Source organism: Ambystoma mexicanum, chromosome 7q, assembly GCF_040938575.1.
Source record: "Ambystoma mexicanum isolate Mex_15411 chromosome 7q, UKY_AmexF1_1, whole genome shotgun sequence".
In the NCBI taxonomy this organism is placed as follows: Eukaryota; Metazoa; Chordata; class Amphibia; order Caudata; family Ambystomatidae; genus Ambystoma; species Ambystoma mexicanum.
The window spans coordinates 3,953,161-3,968,683 of NC_090941.1; the positions used below are offsets into that span (position 1 = coordinate 3,953,161).

Here is a 15,523-nt window from a genome sequence, read left to right on the forward strand (position 1 = left end):
CCTTAATTCCTGCTGACCGCTGCTCCCAAAGACTGGGTAAAGTCTAATTCCCTTATCTTTGGTGGCAGACTTTTGCTTTTTTGGATGGGGCCTACCTCAATTTCAAAATCCTCGGTATGTTGCATGTCTCCCACATCCGCCACTATATCCTGTGCCTGTATTGCTGATGGTATAGATTGAGTCTTCCTGAGGCTCCTACTTTGATCATTACCATTTTCTTTGTAAGAGCATGGCCCTGTTTTTGTAATGGTAAGGTCCAGGGTCACGCAATATGACGCTTCGGCTCCAAGACTTCTCCTTCTAATCTGGAAGTATGCAAGCTCTCATCTGGAAGCCCCTGTTCCCGCAGATTCTAAGAAGTTGCCTCCTTCTGGTGTCTTAACCACTTCATTTCGTCTAGGATTGAGGCCATCAGGGTTGTTGTCTGAGCTACTTCACCCTTCCCTAGATCATATAGTCTGGCTTGTCACTGGCCAGTCTACTCAGCTTCTTTGTCAAGCCTAGACTACACTGCTCCGGTGAATGATTCCAGATAGGTCAGTTTCGTGAGCGACATTGGTAGTAAGGTCAGTGGATCTTTAATTGTGTCATTAAGATGTTCATATAGCTTGACAAAGGGATTCACTGCTACCGTTAGCGCCGCCATTACCAAATTCTGCAATTGGACATGATCAATACCCTTGATAGTCCGTGCCCCATCCTCCTTAAAGGCTGTTTCATGCAAGACTCAGAGGAGGTGGTTGTAGCTGACATAACTGAGAGCGTGTCTTGTAGATCAGGATTCGGAGGTTATTATGGTTTGGTGCTTCTTGTGACCCATGAGCCGTCCTGATCAGCTCTCTCTGAGGACCTGTTACTTCCGAGTCACTATGAATATTCATTGGAGCTCTGGCCTCTTTCCTCAGTACCAAAGAAGAGTGCACCTGATCTCTACTGGGATCTAGGAATCAGCCATGCCTATTAGTCGGGATCAAGGGAGTTGAAGTATTAATCCTGGCATGGTCACTTAACCTGCGCTGATGAGTCCTAGTTGAATTTAGGTATGCTGCATCTTGCGCCAATCTCAGCTCCAAAGCAGCATCTTGGTGTTCTAGTAGTGTTCAAGGACAATGTGGCACCAACTGGTTAGCCCTATCCTTTGTTGTCTCAAGGAGAGCCACCACAGCCTATTCTGACGAGTTAGGTCAGTTGAATACTGCTTCAAGGAATGAATAAGCATCTTCCCACATTGATGCCTCGTCAGCCACTAGGCCCTTATCTTTCCCAGGCCTTACAATTCGATTTTTTACAGGACATTAGGTTTCCTCTAGATTTGTAGTTCTCAGTTCCTTAGTCTCTAGCCCTTCCACTCTCTGCACCGGGACCGCCTCTTTAACTTTAGTGGTCTTTGTATCCATATCCTTTGTCTTCAGTGACTTTCAGAAATTGGCAACTATCGCAGGCACTAGGGAAGTAAGCTGTACTGTAGGGGAAAGGGCTACGGTAGAAGAAGATAGAGGCTTTGAGAACTTGTGCAGGGAATGGTGGGCATGCTGGGAAAGCTCTACAAGGAATCCAGAATAAAACGCTGAGGTCCTAATTTCTGATCTCCTTCCTGTCTCCCTTCCTGTTTTTCGTGATCGCCATCATTTTCCCCCATTCTGAGCACATTTCTGGTCCCCCTCATGTTATTAGGTCTCTGCTCTTCCCCGCTCCCTCTTTGAAATTCAAGGACGGTGTTAGGCAGAATCACATGCAGTACCCTTTGGGAACATTACGACTACAAGTGTAAGTACAATTTCACCTTTAAAGCCAGACTTATCTCAAGAGTTGAGTGAGCAGTAGAACAAGTTACACAAAGGACTAACCAATACAGTGGTACAAACAAAGACTTACTCAAGGTTTCCTGGTAAAAGAATATACATTTATTTACACAGTCAGTTTGAAAACATTACACTAGCAAGAGCAGCTCAATATCACACACTAATAAACCACAAATACACGACCGGTAAGTAAATGAACAAGTTCAGCTGCCCTGAAGTGAGAGCAAAATGGCACTTCAGATACTTTAAAATGGGGTAGAAAGACATTGTTATAAGAATTAACTGCACAAATACTTGTAAAGGCAGGGCAAAGGGTTTTAGTAAACTACAACCAGCAATTCAGTTCATAGGCCTGGGCCAAAGTCAATGGTTAAGAGTCTTTGCATAGGATAGCACAGTTCTGGTAGTAAAAGGTTAATTCTGCCACAGTGTTTAGAAGAATTTGGCTAGGCAAAAAGTTTGACGAATGTTTAGGGAAGGACAAGCCTTGAAGTTGGGAAAGTTTCACGCACTTTCTCTGTGGCCGAAAAGATTTCCACACCGCGTTTGCACAGTACCTTTTGAGTGAAGAAGAGATGTAGCTGAGGCAGTTGTTCCTGGCATTTCGAGCAGATCTTGCTGTTCCTGAGGTTCAGTCGTGGGGATAAGAAGGAGGACGTCGAGAGGTTCCTGCACTGCCCAGGGATGAGGCCACAAGCTAGGCAAAATGTTGTTTTAAGGTGTGAGTGCCTTAAAGTCCACAAGCTGGTTTCCTTCCCTCTGGCTATCTGGTTTTCAACAGCATCTGAAGAAAATTCGACCAGATGGGGACGGTGTCCAGGTGGCTTGCGAGTTGGTTGTTCCCACCAAACTCAAGGGAAGAAGTTAACCCTGAAGGGCTTCTCTGTCGATGGAGTTTCAGGCAATTCGGACCTGCAGCAGGGCTTCACTGGTCATCCAGGAGTTGCAGCAGTCCTCTTCAGCTCGTCTTCGGTTCTTTCGTTCCAGTGGTCGACTCTGCTTTCCAAGTCCCAGAGACCTGCTTTTAAACAGTTTTCCCCCATTCATTCCAGCCTGGCTGTCACTCACATAGCAGGGTGGCTGCCCTTGCTGGACAGTCAGCCAGCCAATCACCCCAGAGTGCATTCAGGTCTCCTAGGAGACTGAGCACAGGGAGTTTCGAGCACCTCCCTCACATCCTGTCTATCCCAGACACTCAGGTGCCAGAGCAGGGCTTCAGCACTGAAGCCCGCCAAAGGCCAACAAACAAAGGGACCAAACCTGGTTTGGCGTGCAGATACAAACACAAGAAGGACCTTTCCTAAAAGAAATGGTGAAAAAAGATGACCGGAGTCTGTTTTTACAGATAGGTCTTGGGCGCCATATTGAAAAACATTGATGACCTGATTTTTAGCTGGCGTTGTTAGCGTTTGTGAAAAATCATGGTAGTTTGATCTAAACCAATGTCACCTGCCATTTAAGGTAGGAAAGGGTAACATTTGCCTGTTAAATGAGTGTTTTTACTCAGGAGAAGCTAGGCAACCCCTCCAGCACTCTATAGGAAGATAGTGTGTGCTGGGTTTGTAAATTTAAAGAGACTAATAAAGTCAATGTAACTTTACATGCTCTGGGAGATGGTAGTCAGTCCCAGAGAAGGTATTTAAACCTTGGGAAGTCTGAAAGGCATCCCTGTGCCACTGCACTGAAGGTGCTGTGTGACACACAGAAAAAGATGATGCCTCTGGAGTTGTTTTAAAACTCCATAATCAAAGAACACAAAAGTAAAACACACATCAAAATACATGGAAGAGTGGGAAAAAAGGCTCACACTCTTCCCAGTTAAAAAATTAAATCCTAGAAATCCATTAAAGTTACTGGGGGTCTCAAAAGGTAAGGGAAATTAGCACATTTTGAGAATCCTCCCCAACAGACGGACCACGTTGGTGAGTCCATAGAGTCAATCACACACATAGTCCCCAGTGACCACAGCACCATTTCTTCTCGCACTTTCGCCTGTTTTCTTGTAAATTGTCTAGGTAGGGACATATTTGAGAGGATTGGGCTAGTGTTTCAGGCAGAAGGCAGACTCTTTTTCTTTCCTGGCAAATAGCGGATACAATAGTCAATAGTCAGTAGTATTCAACAGTTTCCATGCCGTACAACGAGATTTGGAATATTTGCAATTGAATTGAAGTGCTTTCTCTGGGAGGGGAGTCTTACCTTCACCAAGGGTCTGAAGGTTTCCCCGCTCTCGCTACTCAGCCGGCACGGACTGCAGTGTCTGCAACTGTCACTCTGCGACACACACCGCGGCTCGATTCGCGAGTGTAGAGGTTTTTTTTCGCAGCTCTCCTCCTACCACAGCAACAGCAATAGACACAGCAAACAGACTGTGCAACCGGATTCAGTGACTACAACTGTCACTGTGTGACACACTCCATCTTCTGATCTACAAATCTACCTGTCCTCCTAAGTATCCGTTTGTATCCAGACCACGAAGAACTGGCACTGCTTACCTTCACCTACCTCACCTGTCTTTTCATTCAGCCTCTCCCTGTCCTTTGGGATCTTCCTAAACTGTTATGAAATTGCCATCATCCAACCCATTCTAAAAAGGAAAATGGTATACACCATGAACCTTGCCATCTACCCACCTGTCTCGGTTCTCCCACACTGTTCTAATATCTCAGAGGGCATATCTTTCAACCCTGTTCCACATGCACTTGGAGACAAATGAATTCAGTACCACCATGTTTTGTAACCATCACTTCCTGGAAAGTTTGCTCACCCACTACTCTAACATCTTTGCTACTGCTGACCTCTTCCACTTTAACTCTATCCGAATCCTCCTTGATCTCTCCACTGCCTTTGACATGGTTGACAAGTCACAAATCCTTCTGGCTCCCTTGCACTGTACTCATCTGCAATGATTCCTAAATATCTGGGGATTCCTTTATCATATTGTGGAATGCTGGAATATTCTCTGCAACGCCACTACCAGTCAGGGTCTCACAATGGTCTGTCCTTCAGCTCCTCTTATTCACTCCTATATTTTGTCACTCTGCAAGCTCACCTCCTCGTCAGGATGACAGTAACCAAATGATTGTGGTTACTGTAATTGTGACAGTAACCAAACATTCCCCATACCGTATTTTTCACAGGCATTTTCCTCTGGCATTACAGTCTGCTTGGCCTAAATTTGCCATAGATTACATTTCTCTCTCTCAGGCTTTATTCCTATTAAAACTGCCCTATTGCCCTACAGGCCAGTCCGGCCTGGCCACAGAAGACTGTATTACTGTACTATCCTTTTGTAGTCCCTGCTTTTGCCTGTCCAGCTCAGCCAAGACGGTGCACATCCCTCAGCTCAGGCAAGGGGCAGATCCCACAGGAACCAGCCACCCCATCTCCCCAAACTAGTTGGACAGGAACGGGCGCTACGCAACCTGAAGATAACATTGATGTTAATACAGAAGATGGGTTATGCCCTGAGTCCTTAGCTTCCTTCACCACATGCCACATAGAAACCAACTTTATAATATGGATATTAATAACTGTAACTATGAATAACTATAACTATACAATTAAACCCCAACATAAATACACAAATAAATATACAATTAGATACGTTACAAACTATAACACACACATATATATATATATATATATATATATATATATATATATATATATATATATATATATATATATATACATATATATTCAGTGAAAAAACTTTGTTAAAGGGACGTTATGGTTAAGTTGCGCTACTAAAAACCTATGAAATTCAGTGAAAAAACTTTGTTAAAGGGACGTTATGGTTCCAAGTAAAACCGAAAAACCCTTGAAATTCGCCAGTTATGGTAAGCTAAGCAACCATAACTCGCACCACCACCGTGCACTGCTAAGACTAACACCCACGACATCAAAGATGACATCACAAATGTCATTGATGACATCACTGACGACATCACATGTCTGGCTCACTCTTTTTTCGTTTTGCTGACATATCTAGGCCACATGGTTTTCTTCAGTAACAGTCAGAAACTAAAAAATGTATTTTATTTGTAGACGTATTCTTCAAGTAGGTTCTTACAGTAATTCCCTTAGAGTCCAGTCACATCATATGATGAGCGGCGTCCCGGTGCAGGAAGGAAAATCTTTTACCACGATGGCCACCATGGAAAGGGAAGGCGGGGTGTATAACGAGAACACAACAGGGCATGAGCAGGGGCTGGGGGGGAACAGGAGAGAGACACGGGGCATGGCCGGGGGGTGGGTGAAACAGGAGAGAGACATGGGGCATGAGAGGGGGGTGGGGGGTAACAGGAGAGAGACACGGGGCATGAGAGAGGGGTGGGGGGCAACAGCAGGGAGACACGGGGCATGAGCGGGGGGTGGGAGGGAACAGGGGAGACACGGGGCATGAGCGTGGGGTGGGGGGAACAGGGAAAACACGGGGCATGAGCGGGGTGTGGGGGAGAAAAGGAGGGAGACACGGCATGAGCGGGGGGTGGGGTGGAACAGGGGAGACACGGGGCATGAGCGGGGGGTGGGGGGCAACAGCAGGGAGACACGGGGCATGAGCGGGGGGTGGGGGGCAACAGCAGGGAGACATGGGGCATGAGAGGGGGGTGGGGGTAACAGGAGAGAGACACGGGGCATGAGAGGGGGGTGGGAGGGCAACAGCAGGGAGACACGGGACATGACCAGGGAGTGGGGGGCAACAGAAGGGAGACACGGGACATGACCAGGGGGTGGGGGGCAACAGGAGAGAGACACGGGGCATGAGCGGGGGGTGGGGGGTAACAGGAGACAGACACGGGGCATGAGTGGGGGGCAACAGCAGGGAGACACGGGGCAGGGGGAAAACGAGGGAGACACGTGCATGAGCGGGGGGCGGGGGGAAAACGAGGGAGACACGAGGCATGAGAGGGGGGTGGGGAGTAACAGAAGAGAGACACGGGGCATGAGCGGGGGGTGGGGGGCAACAGGAGGGTGACATGGGGCATGACCGGGGGTGGGGGGCAACAGGAGAGAGACACGAGGCATGAGCAAGGGGTGGGGGGTAACATGAGAGAGACACGGGGCATGAGCGGGGGCAACAGCAGGGAGACATGGGGCATGAGCTGGGGGGGAACACGAGGGAGACACGGGGCATGAGAGGGGGTGGGGAGTAACAGGAGAGAGACATGGGCATGACCGGGGGGTGGGGGCAACAGCAGAGAGACACGGGGCATGACGGGTGGGTGGGGGGCAACAGAAGGGAGACACGGGGCATGACCGGGGGGTGGGGGGTAACAGGAGAGAGACACAGGGCATGAGAGGCGGGTGGGGGTAACAGGAGAGAGACACAGGACATGAGAGGGGGGTGGGTGGAAACAGCAGGGAGACACGGGGCATGATCGGGGGGTGGGGGAAACAGGAGAGAGACACGGGGCATGAGAGACGGTGGGGGGTAAAAGGATAGAGACACGGGGTATTAGAGAGGGGGGTGGGGGTAAGAGAAGTGAGACACGGGGCATGAGAGGGGGGTGGGGGGTAACAGGAGGGAGAGACATGGGGCATGAGCAGGGGGTGGGGGCAACAGCAGGGAGACATGGGGCATGAGCAGGGGGTGGGGGCAACAGCAGAGAGACACACGAGGCATGAGCGGGGGTGGGCGGGAGGGGAAAGAGACACACTGGGCATGAGCGGAGGGTGGGGGGGAGGGGGAGAGACACACGGGGCATGAGCGGGGGTGGGCGGGAGGGGATAGACACACGGGGCATGAGCGGGGGGTGGGCGGGAGGGGATAGACACACGGGGCATGAGCGGGGGGGGTGGGAGGGATAGATACACAAGCGGCATGAGCGGGGGGTGGGTGGGAGGGATAGAGACACACGGGGCATGAGCGGGGGGTGGGTGGGTTTTAGGGATAGAGACACACGGGGCATGAGCGGGGGGTGGGGGGGAGGGGAGAGACACATGGGGCATGAGCGGGGGGTGGGTGGGAGGGATAGAGACACACGGGGCATGAGCGGGGGGTGGGTGGGAGGGATAGAGACACACGGGGCATGAGCAAGGGGTGGGGGGGAGGGATAGAGACACACAGGCCATGAGCAGGGGGTGGGGGGGAGGGGAGAGACACACGGCGCATGAGCGGGGGGTGGGTGGGAGGGATACAGACAAACGGGGCATGAGCGGGGGGTGGGTGGGAGGGATACAGACACACGGGTCATGAGCGGGGGGTGGGTGGGAGGGATACAGACACACGGTGCACGAGCGGGGGGTGGGTGGGAGGGATACAGACACACAGGGCATGAGTGGGGGGTGGGTGGGAGGGATAGAGACACTCGGGGCATGAGCGGGGGGTGGGTGTCTGGGATAGAGACACACGGGGCATGAGCGGGGGGTGGACGGGAGGGATAGAGACACATGGGGCATGAGCAGGGGGTGGGGGGAGGGGAGAGACACACGGGGTATGAACGGGGGGTGGGTGGGAGGGATAGAAACACACGGGGCATGAGCGAGGGGTGGGTGGGAGGGATGGAGACACACGGGGCATGAGCGGGGGGGTGGGTGAAAGGGATAGACACACGAGGCATGAGCGGGGGGTGGGTGGGAGGGATAGAGACACACGGGGCATGAGCGGGGGTGGGTGGGAGGGATAGAGACACACGGGGCATGAGCAGGGGACGCGAGGGAGGGGAGAGTGACACGGGGCATGAGCACGGGGTCGGGGGAGGGGAGAGACACACGGGGCAGGGGGTGGGGGGGAGACACACGGGGTGTGAGCGGGGGGTGGGTGGGAGGGATAGAGACACATGGTGCATGAGCGGGGGGTGGGTGGGAGGGATAGAGACACACGGGGCATGAGCAGGGATGGGTGGGAGGGATAGGGGCATGAGCGGGGGGTGGGTGGGAGGGATAGGGGCATGACCAGGGGGTGGGTGGGAGGGATAGAGACACTGGGCATGAGCGGGTGGTGGGCAGGAGGGATAGAGACACACGGGGCATGAGCGGGGGGTGGGGGGTAGGGGAGAGACACACGGGGTATGAGTGGGGGGTGGGTGGGAGAGATAGAGACACACTGGGCATCAGCGGGGGGTGGGTGGGAGGGATAGAGACACACAGGGCATGAGCAGGGGGTGGGGGGAGGGGAGAGACACACGGGGCATGAGCAGGGGGTGGGTGGGAGGGATAGAGACACACGGGGCATGAGCGATGGGGTGGGTGGGAGGGATAGAGACACATGGGCATGAGCGGGGGCTGGGTGGGAGGGATAGAGACACACGGGGCATGAGCAGGGGGGTGGGTGGGAGGGGAGAGACACACGGGGCATGAGCAGGGGGTGGGTGGGAGGGGAGAGACACACGGGGCATGAGCAGGGGGTGGGTGGGAAGGGAGAGACACACGGGGCATGTGTGGGGGGTGGGATGAGGGGAGAGACACGTGGGGCATGAGCGGGGGGTGGGGGGAGGGGAGAGACACGGGGCATGAGCGGGGGGCAGGGGGGAGGGATAGAGACACACGGGGTATGAGCGGGGGGTGGGTGGGAGGGCTAGAGACACACGGGCCATGAGCGGGGAGTGGGTATAAGGGCTAGAGACACATGGGGCATGAGCGGGGGGTGGGGGGAGGGAGAGAGACACAGGAGGCATGAGCGGGGGGAGGGGGGAGGGAGAGAGACACACGAGGCATGAGCGTGGGGTGGGAGGGAGAGAGACACACGGGGCATGACCGGGGGGTGGGTGGGAGGGCTAGAGACACACGGGGCATGAGCGGGGGGGTGGGTGGTGAGGGCTAGAGACACACGGGGCATGAGCGGGGGGTGGGTGGGAGGGCTAGAGACACAAGGGGCATGAGCGGGGGTGGGTGGGAGGGTTAGAGAAACACGGGGCATGAGCGGGGGTGGGTGGGAGGGCTAGAGACACACGGGGCATGAGCGGGGGGTGGGGGGAGAGACACACGGGGCATGAGCAGGGGGTGGGGGGAGGGCTAGAGACACACGGAGCATGAGCGGGGGGTGGGTGGGAGGGCTAGAGACACACGGGGCATGAGCGGGGGGTGGGTGGGAGTGCTAGAGACACACGGGGCATGAGCGGTGGTGGGTGGGAGAGCTACAGACACACGAGGCATGAGCGGGGGGTGGGTGGGAGGGCTAGAGACACAGGGAGCATGAGCAGGGGGTGGGGGGGAGGGAGAGACACACGGGGCATGAGCAGGGGTTGGGGGGAGGGAGAGACACACACGGGGCATGAGCGGGGGTAGGAGGGAGGGAGAGAAACACACGGGGCATGAGCGGGGGGTGGGTGAGAGGGCTAGAGACACACGGGGCATGAGTGGGGGGTGGGTGGGAGGGCTAGAGACACACGCGGCATGAGCGGGGGGTGGGTGGGAGGGCTAGAGACACACGGGGCATGAGCGGGGGGTGGGTGGGAGAGCTAGAGACACACGGGACATGAGCGGGGGGTGGGTGGGAGGGCTAGAGACACGCGGGGCATGAGCGGGAGGTAGGTGGGAGGGCTAGAGACACATGGGGCATGAGCGGGGGCTGGGGAGAGGGAGAGAGACACACGAGGCATGAGCGGGGGGTGGGGGAAGGGAGAGAGACACACGAGGCATGAGCGGGGGGTGGGCGGGAGGGAGAGAGACACAAGGGGCATGAGCGGGGGTGGGGGAGGGAAAGACACACACGGGGCATGAGCGGGGGTGGGGGGGAGGGAGAGAGACACATGGGGCATGAGCGGGGGTGGGGGGGAGGTTCGAGAGACACACGGGGCATGAGCGGGGGTGGGGGGGAGGTAGAGAGACACACGAGGCATGAGCGGGGGGTGGGGGGAGGGAGAGAGACACACGGGGCATGAGCGGGGGGTGGGGGGGACAAACAAAAACACGGACATGCCGCACGGACATGAGTTCGTGCGGCAGATCCCGCTCCTCAGCCCTCCGCTGGCCACTGTGTGCGATGGCGTGAGCGGGGGGCTGGAGAAACAGGGGACACACAGAGCATGAGCAGGGGTGGGGGGGGACAGGAAAGACACACGGGGCATGAGCGGGGGTGGGGGGACACAAAGGACACACAGGGCATGAGCGGGGGTGGGAGGAACAGGAGACAGACACGCTCCTGCTGACCTGACAAAGCCTCTCATGCGGGAAAGAAAGATGTCAGGAGTCTCTGAAGCCAGACGCACTGCACGCTTTCACCGCATCCAATGAGAGAGCACGTCAGATGTCCGCGGACATCACGCAAGCTGCTGGCCCAATCACCGTCCTGTCCGCGGAGCGAACAGGGAAGTCCGTCCGCGGACCGAACACAGATATCACTAATTTTTTTTGCCCTACTTTTTGGTCATTTTAAAAAAAAACTACTGGACGGATTTTCACCAAATTTGCAAAAGCACGCTTTCGGGACCAAGCCGCTGCTCCTGGTCCAAATTTGGTGAAAATCCGTCCAGCAGTTTGGGCTGTAGGCGCGAGCAAAATCTTTTTGGGACCCCCCCTATAACTTTTCCCCCCCTGCACGAATCCTCACCAAACTTTGCAAAAAAAAGTTTGGTGAGGATTCGTCCAGGGGGAGCGAAGTTATAAGCCGCCCAAAAAATGCTCTTCCTATGGAAACAGCAGTATATATATATATATTACATGGCCACAATAGTGGCCATGTAGTTATGGTTAAGTTGCTGTTTCCATAGGAAGAGCACTTTTTGGGCGGCTTATAACTTCACTCTCCCTGGACGGATCCTCACCAAACTTTGCAAAAAAGTATATGGGTCACTCTGAATTTTTCTGCAAAGTTTGGTGAGGATTCGTCCTGGGAGGGCAAAGTTATAGGGGGGGTCCCAAAACTTTTTTTTTCCCATAGACTGAATGGGAAAAAACTTTGCGCACGGCCACAGGCCAAACCGCTGGACGGATTTACACCAAATTTGCGGCAGGAGCGGGGGCTTGGTTCCGAAAGCGTGCTTTTGCAAATTTGGTGTAAATCCGTCCAGTAGTTTTTTAAAAAATGACCAAAACGTAAGGCAAAAAAATTAGTGATATCTGTGTTCGCTTTGCGGACGGACTTCCCTGTTCGCTACGCGGACAGCACCCCGATTGGCCCATGGCCTTGCGTCATGTCCGCGGACATGCGACATGTTCGCTGATTGGACGGCGAGGGGCGTGGAGCGCGTCAGATTTTCTATGGCGCCCGCAATCTTGTATTCGCCGTCGATCGCATACAGCGCAGTGAAACGTGGATAAAAAATTGTATTTGGTGCCGTGTGTTGGTGTGTAAGAGTGTTTGGGGAGGATGGGGGAGTATGGGATAGGTTCAATGTTTTGTTTTTTTATGTGCAAGACGTTTTTGTTGCGTTCGATTTGTCCGCTGAGAACACGGCTGTTCTGACATTTTGTAAATAAACTAAATGGTGGGGTGTTTAGAGGACGGAGTATGTGTCATTTTTGTTCGCAAGGAAGGTAAAAATGAGCTGTGAACACTCGCGGTGTACTTAATTGTTCGTAAATACACAAACTGGGGGTGTCCTCAGGACGCTGTCCGTATTGTAATCTGTCTAGTTGAATGTGTTCTAAGAACACTCGCGGTGTCCCGAAATGGTTGCAATTACACAAAATGGGGGTGTTCTCAGAACGTTGTTTGTATTGTTCGTTGTCAGGGTGAAAGTGTTTTAAGACCACTCCTTTTGTCCGCTAATAGTACAATTTCCTATGGGCGTCAACCGACTTTTTGTCCACTAAAGAAACGATAAATCCGGCTAGTGTGCGCCGACATTATGTGATAATCCTATGACTGGGACTATTGACCTGGCTGACTTGCTTTTGCGACACTAAATCATATTTCCCGCCCCTAAGCCTGATATTATCAAAGCATTCATATTCCCCGCCTCTCTCCGTGACGTTACAGGGTGCGTCATCAAACGCGCCCAGTCCTCTGCAGTCCTAAGTGACTTTACACAGAACCCAGAAGACAACACATATTATGTCACAACACAGCGCGCCACAATTCGGAATATGAAACAATGATTTAAAAGCAAACAGCAAAATTGTAAATTTTGTAAAGTACATTTATTTGACATCAAATGTTTAGAGAATATTCAGCAATTTGCATTTGTCTTTGTTGTCGGTCCTCAAAAGATCATGTTGAGCCACGCGTTGTTCCTTTGCGGTAGATAGGCTGTTGGTTTATGATAAAAGCAGTAAATGGTCGCTCTGATAATCGGAAGGTTGCTCCAACAACGAGCCATTAGACCACCCTATTGGTTGGTATGTTGTTTGTAGCCGCTAGTACTGCGTAAGGGCATATTGGTCCTTGGCGATTGTCCCATAAAATGGTGAGGGTCATGAAGTTGCATATTTGGACCTGCACCTGGCAGTTGAAGACCCCATCCGCTGGAGTCTGTAAATCGTGACATAGGCAAGATGGGGCCACATACCTGTTTTAAAAAACATAAATTAGTCTCACCAGCCGATCTTCATTAAAAATCATCATTTTATTTATTAGGGCGTGAAACTATTTGCTATCGAAGATAGTGCAACGGAGTATGTTAATAATAAAATAATAATATTTTCCCATTCATATAGCGCTAACAACCGTGAGGTATCTAAGCGGTGCTTATTATTAACCACGGTTTGTGGTGCTCATTTATCGACCACGCAAGGATGAAAGGCTGAGTTTGGCCTTGCCGGGATTCAAACTTGCATTAGCAAGGTGTGCACGGATGTCAAAGCAAGCGTTGTACTCGCTGTGCCACTTTACAGGCTACAGTGAAGTGTCACAGCGAGTAGAGCGGTTGACCGCCTATAGACCGGTAAAATTATTTCTATTAACCCACCCTGTGTCGTGTGCCTTTTTCAGAGCCCTCTAAACGACAGGGAATCAATTCGGCGGTGATAGTGCGCGGTAGAAAACATTATGCCACTTTCAACGAACAAGTTCAACTTGAGCGGTCTTTAATGCTACGCTATTGTAATTATATTTGGTATAAAATAATCTAAAGGGTTACTTACAGTACAATTGCAATTTCCATTGTCTACGAGTAGTGCAGTCCCAAAATACGACTCTGCGTGTGCGAACGATCTTTCGCATAGTGATATAATATATAAAAGTGGTTTTGTTTCAGAAATTTCATCCTTATCTTCTCTTACGTTTTAGCAACACTCCTTCAAGAGAAGTCTTTCATCACAATCTCTGTCTGTCAAGGTCAAAACACAATACAACCTTATAGTCTGCTTCGTGAGCCTCTCCGGGGCCCGAGAAAAAAATGGAAGCAGCTGACCTTCACTGTGAACGAGCATAAATTCTTACTTTGCAACATTCTGTGTAAAGCCATCTGTGAGAAGTTGTTTTTTGCACGCCATGTTTGTATATTGCTTGCGTGATATTAAAAAAAGTGTGTTTAAGGGACGTTATGGTTCTAAGTACAGCCGAAAGACCCCTGAAAATCGCAAGTTATGGTGAGCTATGAAAAATAACTCACGCCACTCACGCCACCACCGTGCACTGCTAAGACTAACACCCAGGACATCAAAGATGACATCGCAAATGTCATTGATGAAATCACTGATGACATCACATGTGTATGTACTTTTCATGGAATTTGTGCACTAGGGATTTTTATTATAATGTTGTGAAAAAAGTGTCAAGGATATTGCAATAAATATCATACCGTTATTAGTGCTTTGAACGATGCATTGATATAAATAGCATTGTATTATGGGATTCTATCTAGTATACTGAGCTACTAATGGAGAAACATAGCATTGTGTGCAGAGTACAAGATGAAAGTATAATATTTGTAATGTTAATATGTTGAATAATTAAATGATAATTGTCCTGAAATGTTTGAAAATTCACAAAATGGGGTGTTCTGAGGACGTTATTCGTATTGTGTGATTGCTTAGCTGTATGCAATGAGGGAATGGCACAGAGAGTAAAGTGGACGCCGTCCGTGGACACTGCGGCTGTTCGTGGACAGGGCGTGCTAAATCCGGGTTCCAGTGGCGCGAGTTATGGTTGCTTATGTTACCATAACTGCCAAATTTCAGGGGTTTTTCGGTTTAACTTTGAACCATAACGTCCCTTTAACAAAGTTTTTTCACTGAATATATATATATATATATATATATATATATATATACACATTTTATTACATGGGGTGGCTTATGCAGTCAGCCAACCCTTTTCAGTACCTCGCTCGTGTGGTGCTGCCCTTTTGGATAGGGATCAGCCCCAGGCTGGATAATAGGGCTGACCCACCCCAGTCATCTCCCAGGTGGCCCAGTCCACAACGTAAAGCCACCAAATCACCACTTCATGGCCTGCACAAGCTGATTGTTCTTGAGCAACCTCCATTCCCTGGGGGAGCTGCCAGCCCACCACCACACCCACATCATAATCTTCACTCTTCATGGCAGCCTGCCGCCTGGGGGACCACCTCACTTACTGCTGTGCTCTGTGGCACATTTGATCTTCTTTGAAAGCTCCATACCGTGGGTGGACCACCCTCATCACTGCCATGTCCCGCAGCACAATTAATATTCTTTGGTGGCCCTGTGCCCAGGGGACTGCCAATGTCACTGCCACACCCTGTGGTGCACTGTTTCTTTTGGCGGTGTCCCCTTTGACCACATCATCTCCTCTGACTTTCAGGTCTTATCTGCTCTTTTCCCAGAGATGGCATGGCACAAGGCAGTGTGCCCACTTCAGAGCTCCGGCTGGCATGTAGGAGCTCCAGTTTTTTAGCCTGGCCATGAAGACT

The 15,523-nt window shown here is 51.6% G+C and overlaps 1 long non-coding RNA gene across 2 annotated transcripts in view; it reads right to left on the reverse strand.

The window, feature by feature from the left end:
• Positions 1–15,523, reverse strand: part of LOC138527804 (uncharacterized) — a 184,969-nt gene that overhangs the window by 4,600 nt on the left and 164,846 nt on the right. The window contains exon 3 of one of the 2 annotated variants that reach the window (XR_011284047.1): positions 12,858–13,198. The exons of the other annotated variant lie outside the window; for it this stretch is intronic. This is a non-coding gene — a long non-coding RNA (uncharacterized lncRNA). Of the gene's footprint in view, positions 1–12,857; positions 13,199–15,523 lie in introns of those variants that run through there. 2 annotated transcript variants of the gene reach the window in all.